Source organism: Onthophagus taurus, unplaced genomic scaffold (assembly GCF_036711975.1).
Source record: "Onthophagus taurus isolate NC unplaced genomic scaffold, IU_Otau_3.0 ScKx7SY_15, whole genome shotgun sequence".
NCBI lineage: Eukaryota > Metazoa > Arthropoda > Insecta > Coleoptera > Scarabaeidae > Onthophagus > Onthophagus taurus.
In genome coordinates, this window is record NW_027248940.1 from 3759733 (window position 1) to 3768292 (window position 8560).

The window sequence follows — 8560 nt, forward strand, 5'->3', positions numbered from 1 at the left end:
AAAAACATAATGTTTATAATAAATAGTATTAGGGCTAAAAATGCGTTACGTAATGAAACCAGTGCGTTAATGAACTTCATTACGTAACTCAAATGAGTGTGGTAATGTTGACTTATCCAAGAAGTCGTAGATAAATGCTAATTTACAGAATCTTTATATCTTCAAAATTTGCAGTTGACGATAAAAAATATTTTTAGATTGTTTAATATCTCTTAATATTATTTTATCTTATTATTTATCTGTAAGCGCATCAATCAAGAAAACATTTAGGCATTACCTTAAATAACAATATCAATTATATCTGTATGTGTAGAAATATATGTATTTCTATAATCATTAATAAATGATAAGATTATTTGATAAGTTATAAGTTAAGATAAGAACCTATACAAATAGCGCGATTTTCTAAGTTCGTTTTCATTATTTGATCTATTATTAATGGTGCACGCTAATAATGGCAATTGACAGTAACGAATTAGACAATAAATATATGCGTATGGCATTGAAAAATGGGATGAGGAGTAGGGAAAATTTTAAAGTGGGAGCTTGTGTGGTTGACCCAAATGGAAAAGTCATTGCAATGGGATATAATTCAATTTTATTTCCAAAACTTCATAGTGAAAGTATCAACGACATTAACTTCCGGTACTCCACTAGTAAGTAGTATTATATTTATAACATATACAGGGTCTGTCACGACGAGCTGAGTCTATATGTATGTGGCAAACTGTTGACACTATTTTGTGTTTGTTTCAACTAAAATATTTTCAGTTTTCTCCAACTTCCGGTTATACCGGAAATGGACCGCAACTTCATTATTTTAAGTGGAATGTTTGATGATGAAAATCAACCTATGTGGTTGCTTTTAGTTTCGATTTTTGCAATTTTCGCCGATTAAGTTATAAAAATTCATATAAAATCGATTTCTTGGAATATGACTATGAAAATTTCCCAAAATGTTAATAAAAGTGTCCTCTTTCCAATGAACCAACCCGTTTTGCAAAATAACTTTTGGTTTTTGAGAAAACAATATTTGAACTTTTGATAAAATTTTCGATGTTGCAATTTTCATCGATAATTTTCAAAATTTGCTATAAAATTAATTTCTTGAAGGATCCTTGTGGAAATATCATCAATTATTAATTAAAGTATCCTCTTTTTAATGCAAAAAGCCGTTTTGAAAAATCACTTTCTGTTCTTGAGAAATAAATTTTTGAAATGATCGACAATTTTCTCGAATTTTGCAACTTACGCCGATTAAGTTTTAAAAATTCGTATAAAATCGTTTTCTTGGAATATGAATATGAAAATTTCCCAAAATGTTAATAAAGGTGTCCTCTTTTTAATGAACCAACCCGTTTTGCAAAATAACTTTTAGTTTTTGAGAAAACAATATTTGAACATTTGATCAAATTTTCGTTGTTGCAATTTTCATCGATAATCTTCAAAATTTGTTATAAAATTAATTTCTTCAAGGATCCTTGTGGAAATATCACAAATTACTAATTAAAGTATCCTCTTTTTAATGCAAAAAGCCGCTTTGAAAAATCACTTTCAGTTCTTAAGAAAAAAATTTTTGAAATAATCGATAATTTTTTCGATTTTTACAATTTTCGCCGATTAAGTTTTAAAAATTCGTATAAAATCGATTTCTTGGAATATGAATATGAAAATTTCCCAAAATGTTAATAAAAGTGTCTTCTTTCCAATGAACCAACCCGGTTTGCAAAATAACTTTTAGTTTTTGAGAAAACAATATTTGAACATTTGATCAAATTTTCGTTGTTGCAATTTTTATCGATAATTTTCAAAATTCGTTGTAAAATTCACTTCTTGAAAGATCCTTGTGGAAATATCACAAATTATTAATTAAAGTATCCTCTTTTTAATGCAAAAAGCCGTTTTGAAAAATCACTTTCAGTTCTTAAGAAAAAAATTTTTGAAATGATCGATAATTTTTTCGATTTTTACAATTTTCGCCGATTAAGTTTTAAAAATTTGTATAAAATCGATTTCTTGGAATATGAATATGAAAATTTCCCAAAATGTTAATAAAGGTGTCCTCTTTTTAATGAACCAACCCGTTTTGCAAAATAACTTTTAGTTTTTGAGAAAACAATATTTGAACATTTGATAAAATTTTCGATGTTGCAATTTTCATCGATAATTTTCAAAATTTGCTATAAAATTTATTTCTTGAAGGATCCTTGTGGAAATATCATCAATTATTAATTAAAGTATCCTCTTTTTAATGCAATAATCCGTTTTGAAAAATCAGTTTCAGTTCTTGAGAAATAAGTTTTTGAAATGATCGTCAATTTTTTGGAATTTTGCAATTTTCGCCGATTAAGTTTTAAAAATTCGTATAAAATCGATTTCTTGGAATATGAATATCAAAATTTCCCAAAATGTTAATAAAGGTGTCCTCTTTTTAATGAACCAACCCGTTTTGCAAAATAACTTTTAGTTTTTGAGAAAACAATATTTGAACATTTGATAAAATTTTCGATGTTGCAATTTTTATCGATAAATTTCAAAATTCGTTATAAAATTCACTTCTTGAAAGATCCTTGTGGAAATATCACCAATTATTAATTAAAGTATCCTCTTTTTAATGTAATAAGCCGTTTTGAAAAATCAGTTTCAGTTCTTGAGAAATAAGTTTTTGAAATGATCGTCAATTTTTTGGAATTTTGCAATTTTCGCCGATTAAGTTTTAAAAATTCGTATAAAATCGATTTCTTGGAATATGAATATCAAAATTTCCCAAAATGTTAATAAAGGTGTCCTCTTTTTAATGAACTAACCCGTTTTGCAAAATAACTTTTAGTTTTTGAAAAAACAATATTTGAACATTTGATAAAATTTTCGATGTTGCAATTTTTATCGATAAATTTCAAAATTCGTTATAAAATTCACTTCTTGAAAGATCCTTGTGGAAATATCATCAATTATTAATTAAAGTATCCTCTTTTTAATGTAATAAGCCGTTTTGAAAAATCAGTTTCAGTTCTTGAGAAATAAGTTTTTGAAATGATCGTCAATTTTTTGGAATTTTGCAATTTTCGCCGATTAAGTTTTAAAAATTTGTATAAAATCGATTTCTTGGAATATGAATATGAAAATTTCCCAAAATGTTAATAAAAGTGTCCTCTTTCCAATGAACCAACCCGTTTTGCACAATAACTTTCAGTTTTTGAGAAAACAATATATGAAGTTTTAATAAAATTTTCGATGTTGCAATTTTCATCGAGAACTTTCAAAATTCGCTATAAAATTCATTTCTTGAAGCATCCTTGTGGAAATATCACCAATTATTAATTAAAGTATCCTCTTTTTAATGCAAATACCCGTTTTGAAAAATCAGTTTCAGTTCTTGAGAAATAAGTTTTTGAAATGATCGTCAATTTTTTGGAATTTTGCAATTTTCGCCGATTAAGTTTTAAAAATTCGTATAAAATCGATTTCTCTTAATATGAATATGAAAATTTCCCAAGATGTTAATAAAAGTATCCTCTTTCCAATGAACCAACCCGTTTTGCAAAATAACTTTTAGTTTTTGAGAAAACAATATTTGAAGTTTTGCTAAAATTTTCGATGTTGCAATTTTCATCTATAATTTTCAAAATTTGCTATAAAATTAATTTCTTGAAGGATCCTTATGGAAATATCACCAATTATTAATTAAAGTATCCTCTTTTTAATGCAACAAGCCGTTTTGAAAAATCACTTTTAGTTCATGAGAAATAAATTTTTGAAATAATCGTCAATTTTTTGGAATTTTGCAATTTTCGCCGATTAAGTTTTAAAAATTCGTATAAAATGCAGTCCTTGGAATACGAGTATGAAAATTTCCCAAAGTGTTAATAAAAGTGTCCTCTTTCCAATGAACTAACCCGTTTTGAAATATAACTTTTAGTTTTTGAGAAAACAATATTATTAATTAAATATTAATTTAATTAATAACGCCAATTATTAATTAAAGTATCCTCTTTTTAGAGTTACTTCGTTAGTTAAATCAGCATCAAAAAAATTCATTTTTTATCTTGGATCCAAATAAGTTGACATATCTTGTCAGCTTTCTTATTAATTTCATTTCATGACTGGATAGATATGCCGAATATTCGGTATCCAGCTTTTCGCAAAATCACTATCCGTTCCATCACTACTAATAATCAAGAAAATTTCATTTTTGTCAAGGTTGCCATTTAAAAAAATGAAGTGTTTGACTTTTCGCTATAGGGAAATTAGGCGCAAATTTCTGACCATCCTGTATAATTTTTGAAAAAACTTTTCAAGGGTTATGTAAGCTATGGGTCCTCTCTGTGCAAATCTTGAGAATATTTGGCTGAACTCGAGTGTAATTTCGAAAAATTATTTTTATTGTGAAGGGTTGGATCTGCCAAAATTTTCGAAAAAACTGAAATAATTCAAAAATTATATTAAAATTTAGCGGGGATCTCCACAATTTAATAAAAATTGGTACATTTCATTCAAAATAATGAAGTTCGGGTTCATTTACGGTATAACCGGAAGATGGAGAAAACTGAAAATATTATCATACATTATCACACATATAGAGATAGGTCGTCGTGGCAGATCATGTACAGAATGGTTCAGAGTTTAAATCAGGGAGCTTTACTAAGACGTAGTATTTGCCAAAATAACACAAGTTTTTATATAAACATAGGGTCATAAATTTCAGTTAATTTAGCCATTGAATCAGCTTTGAATGATCCTTATATCAATTATAAGAATGCTACCGTTTACCAAACCACATACCCGAGCACGCACTGCGTAAAAGAAATGGTAAAGAAAGGAATTCGACGTGTGGTATTTTATAACGATGAAAGGTCAGATTTTAAAGCCAATTACTTTTATACAAATACGGACCTATTTTTGGAACATGGTGGCATAACAAAAAGGTAAATTCAACGTTTCAAATTTATCCGAGTCAACAAAACTTTTACATTGTCACTTCCTTTACAGTTTTTTTAAAGCTCAAGTTGAAGGATGCGTCGATTTTACTGAAGATATCGTTACTAAAGAGATTCGGTTGAATGCAAATCTTGTGAATACCAATATCGAAAAGTATAAGGATTATCAAATTCGCAAATTTGGTTAGAGTGAAAACAATATTGACAAATAATTCTGGTCGTTGGAGAAATTATTTTGAAACATACCATAAAAATCTGTAGTCAAATTATAGTGTGAGAGAAAAATTGTGCATTAAAGAAATCAAAAAAATATCTTGTTCAATTATGTTGCATCATCACTATGTTGCATATTTGTATTGCACTAACACCTAGAACTAGAATCATTCGGGTTTAGCCATCTTGAGAGACGTGGGACTAAATTCGAAAGTCTACTTTTACATATTTATCAACTACATAAAAAATCCTTTAAAATGAGTCCAAACACGACATATTTAACATTAATATTATTGGAAATACAATCACTTCCGGTTTGAAACGTCAACGTCAATTTTGACATATTTATCATCTTCATTAAAAAACCTTTAAAATGAGTCCAAAGATGACGTACTTATCTCAAAAAACAAAAAAGTTTGAATAAAACACATTAAACCCGAAGTTAGCAACAATGAATTTAATTTTTAAATATTACCTTAATTTTTTATTTTTTTTTTTTAGTATATTTTTGTTTTTGTAACAAATATTAAGACATTTTATAAAAATTAAGAATATGTCAAACTGACATTGACATTTCAAGCCGGAAGTTGCTTATATCTCGAATAATATTGAAATTCAACGTATCATGTTTGGACTCATTTTAAAGGATCTTTCACGACGATTACAAATATGTCAAAATTGACGTTGACATTCTTAACCGGAAGTTGACCATAATTTCATTAACATTGAAGATAAATATGTCGTGTTTGTACTCATTTTAAAGGATTTTTAATGAAGATTAAAAATATGTCAAAATTGAGGTTGACATTTTAAACCTGAACTTAGTTATCATATAATAGAAGTTTTATAATGAAGTTAATCTAGTGTTAGTCACTTTTCAACACTTTCTTTTTATTTTTAACGTATTTTTTTTTGTCATTTCTCACATTGATTAAAAAAAATTGTCGTGAAGTGAAATGATAATTCTTGAATTTTTCCCAAGTTTCTTAATACAAGAAACTTCTTTCTTTTTACCATTTGTAAACCTGTTTGTACGGTATATATTCGATGTCTTGTTCTTAATAAATCCTCTTGTTGTCCAGTCTTCAAGCGTTTTGGAAGTTAAAAACCCGTCACGAATTTAAAGGTCAGTGAGTTATAAAATTAATAAGAGAACAATAACGAATAATTCGCAAATTTAATAAACAGGTACGTATGAAAAATTCTCCCGGTAATCTAGGTAGTGGCTGACCATAAACATTGCTGAAAAGCAAGAAGCATACCAATCAGAAGGAATAGTTGTAAAGTATTTAGAAAGACCATTTGCTTTTATAGTTGTAACTAAACTGATACAAAGAGCACATTTCTCTTTTTCCAAAGATATTGTATTCGTAGACAGCACTTCATCTTGCGTTGTTCCGACACCTTGTCAAATTGGAACGGTGCCTTTGGCAGTGATAATAACTGCCGGTTAATCAGTGAGCAATTACCAAGCTGGATTTCATCTTCTGAAAGACACGGTGCCAAACGCGTTTTGTAATCAAGGTTTTCCTAAGTTATTTATTGCAGATGATTCTGATGCTGAAAAAAGTGCACCAAAAGCTGTATGGCCTTCTTCAAAAACTCTACTTTGTCGGTTTTACGTATCTCAGTCTGTATGGCGGTGGGTTTGGGAGAAAAAACACGGCATCACGACTCACAACATTTTCGAAAAGATTTGTATAAATAGTTTCAAAACATTTTAGTTTCTTCCACAGAAAATCGAGCAGCGGATGTATTTCATTCAGCATTTCTAACTGCCGATTCTGTGCCTGCGTGGAAACGGTATTTGACAGATTACTGGAATAGAAAAGAAGATTGGTGTTTAGCTTACAGGGATTCGACAACTCTAGATCAGTCTCACTAGTAGATTTCTGTTGCACAGCAGTGGAAGAATATTATCTGCGAAGACTGCGAAATTTCATTCACCAAAGAGACGCAAAATGTAGGTTGCTTTTAAAAAGATATCTGGAAAAAATTAAATACTATATAAAAAAAGATGACACCAGGTAGCTGTTTTATATTATTTTCCAGTTAAGTCTTTAAACGCTCCGAGTGACAACACAGAATCAACTTATTTAATGGCCCAGTTGGCATTTGGAGAAAATGCTCATCCGATGGATTTTTAGATGCCATTTAAACACCAAGAACAGAACACATCAAACCAATTAGGCTTGACAAGGATAGATAGAACGGAGAGGTCTCAGAGTTTAGAAGAAGATTCATTACCTAGTACATCGTTGTCCCTAATGTAACAAACTGTAAATGGAGATTAATTTGAGTCACTAACATCAACTAAATTATTTACAAATTAATATACATTTATTTTATCTTTATAACCTAATTATTTATTTATCATTTATTGCCACAGACAAAAATACAAAATTACATAAGATACACTTAACTTAAACAGTATCAGCAAATGGATCATTTTATCGCACAAGCGATCTCTGCCAAATGACCCAACAGAACAAACAAAAATAAAAATAGTATTTGCTGAATATGGCAAGTAGTGATACTTAGATATTATTAACATCACCAAATAAGATTAAGCAAGAAAAGAAAAACAAAGAGAAAAATAAAGAAAAGACACAAAAAGAGAGATAGAGAGCGACTAAAAGAAACTAAAAGAATCTGCCGGATCTTGCCAACAAGTGAAAGCAGTTGAAGAGAGGAAAAAAAGAGAAAGACAAAGAACAAAGAATCAGGAAACAGCCAGTTGAAGGGCAAGCAAGTGGCTCTTTAAAACATGTCTAAAATTAGTAATTCTAGAAATATTACGAATTTCAGAAGGCAGTCCATTCCACAGCGCAATCGCTGTACTGTAAATGATCTATGATAAATTTCAGTGCTATGAACGGGAAATGTAAGAATAGTATCAGAACGTGAACGAGTAGCAAGCTCATGAGTTGATAATTGCTGGAACCTATCTGATAAGTACTTTGGGGTGCAAATGAATGTAATTGCGATACGGCGTTACATGCTCAAATCTATTTAGGTCAAATATGAACCGGATACAATTATTTTGTAGCCGCTGCAATTTACTCAGAAGAGTCACCGAGAGATCGGGATAAACCGCGTCCGCATAGTCAAAGTGAGGAAATATAAGAGAGTAACAAAGATTACGACGCACCACAGGAGGAAGAGAGCAGCGAAGTCTTTTTAAAGAGTGGAAGCAAGCATAGACTTTTCTGCAAACATGTTGAATTTGCGGTTTCCAAGACAGTGCAGAATCCATAAGGACTCCAAGATTTTTAACTGTGTTAGAAAACCGTATGACATTACCATCCAGCATCAGATCACTGCAGGCAGATGGATTAATCTTACCAAGTAATTGACGAGTTCCAAACACAATAGCTTGCGTTTTAACTGAGTTCAACTTAAGTCCGTAT

At 29.7% G+C, this 8560-nt stretch overlaps 1 long non-coding RNA gene across 1 annotated transcript; it reads left to right on the forward strand.

Annotated features, from left to right (window-relative positions):
• Positions 1–400: 400 nt before the first annotated feature.
• Positions 401–7217, forward strand: LOC111420165 (uncharacterized). The gene is made up of 4 exons (XR_011642185.1): positions 401–656; positions 4706–4925; positions 4990–7113; positions 7203–7217. It is a non-coding gene; the product is annotated as an uncharacterized lncRNA (long non-coding RNA).
• The last annotated feature ends 1343 nt before the right edge of the window (positions 7218–8560 follow it).